This window comes from Bactrocera latifrons, unplaced genomic scaffold, assembly GCF_001853355.1.
Source record: "Bactrocera latifrons isolate USDA-ARS-PBARC rearing strain unplaced genomic scaffold, ASM185335v1 scaffold_325, whole genome shotgun sequence".
In the NCBI taxonomy this organism is placed as follows: Eukaryota; Metazoa; Arthropoda; class Insecta; order Diptera; family Tephritidae; genus Bactrocera; species Bactrocera latifrons.
Window position 1 is genome coordinate 71,694 of NW_017536908.1, and position 2,013 is coordinate 73,706.

Consider the following 2,013-nt stretch of genomic DNA (forward strand, 5'->3'; position numbering starts at 1 on the left):
GTAGGACGGTCAATTCTGAGTGGTACACCACCATTTGTTTGCCTGAAGTCTTCGGAGAAATTCGAAAAACGAACAAGAGAAGACGAATCATTGTGCACCATGACAATGCAAGCTCTCTCACATCGGCTCAAACCAGCGCCTTTTTGACCGGCCAAAACGTCGAATTGATGAGTCATCCACCGTACAGCCCTGACTTGGCACCCAATGACATCAAGAAAATAATGCGTGGTCAACGATTTTCGTCGCCAGAAGATGGTGTTGAAGCATTCAAAAACAATGTTTTGGAGGTGTTTCAATCGGAATGGAAAAAGTGCTCCGAAAATTGGTTTGAGCGCATGCAAAAGTGTATAAATCTTGGTGGAGAATATTTTGAAAAACAATAAAACCATTTTCGTTGATAAATATTCCTATTTTCATATAGCAGCCCTCGTATATAGGTCGGATCCCGCAAATCGTCAGTTGGAGAGCGAAAGGCAAGCCAGGAGGAATATTAGAAGACGTCGTGAACTTTCTCCTGATGCACTGCTAGAAGAACAAGCACGTCAATGTCGAGCTGGCAATATCTTTCATATGTACACATTGTTGATAAAAAAAAGGGCCCACTGAAATATGCGTGTCTTGTGGAGGCACTTGGTTCCCTCACCAAGTAAAAAAGCTAGAAAAACGTCAGACCTCAGCAAAGAAGATGCTAGAAAAGTTTTTTATTTGTTATCGAAGTTTCCATCTTCGTACCAAAAATATAATTTTTGTAGCACCTGCTGTCGTATTGTCAAACAAGGGAAAATACCAATTATCTGCCTCTGAGAAGGATTGGAGTTTCTTGGCATTCCGGAATATCTTCAGTATTTAACATGGCTGGAGGAAAGGCTAATATCCCCGAGAATCCCATTTATGCGCATCATATCTTTGGGATATGAACGTTTATGTGCTATTCGCGAAGCATTAGTAAATATCCCGATTTCTGTTGTAGAGACAGTCACCATGCTACCACGAAGATTTGACCACAGCCATATTATTCAAGTGCACCAGAAACGTCGCTTGGAATATCAGCAAAATTTTATGACGGAGACAGTGCGACCAGCAAAAATATTGCAGGCACTGAATTATCTGTTAGGTACAGAGCTCTACGTCAATGTTACAACCGACGATGATGCTCAGGAGTTGTCGTATCCAAAAATTTACTGCGGAAAGAAGAGGACATCCACGACAACTTATAGCAAAATTGTGCGATCTGAAATACGACGCTATGATCGACGATGCGGGCGTGTGTCCTTCTGTATATTATATTTATAAGTTCTACGAGTTGGCGCGCATCAAAAATCCTATTTCTATTTGCCTGCGGAAAAAGTCTGGATCAAAAAATATAATTGCTGTAAATGCGAGGGATGAAAACTTTGTCAGCAACCTTATCCAGCATGATGACGGCTWTCATATCCTGAAAGGACTTCGATCCTCACCTGCACATTGGGAGGCTGAAATGAAAAAAGTTTTAGCCAAGATCCGTCAGTTTGGATTGCGAACATTCTTCATAACAATGTCAGCAGCAGARACAAAATGRCCTGAGATGTTGGTCATATTAAAGAAAGTAGTAGATAAAATWGACATTTCGGAAGAAGAGGCCACTGCCTTATCAAGTTCTGAAAAGGCGAGACTCATAAGGACAGATAAAGTCACATGTTTCAGATATTTCGTTAAAAAATTTACTGTTTAGAGTACATTAGTAGTCAGTCACTATTACAGAATTGAATTTCAGCATAGGGGATCACCACGTTGTCATGGCATGTACTGGCTAAGCGATGCACCGCAATTGGAAAGTGATGGAATCATCAACACAACTGAAGTTGAAACTTTCATCGACCGATACATTACGASTGATGGGGATGATTTGGACTTATMGGAATTTATTCARCAYCAAAAGCACAGACATGATCGAGCTTGCCTAAGAGACCTGCATGGAAAACAAGTGTGCCAATTCAACATACCATATCCGCCGATGCCGCGGACTGAAGTTCT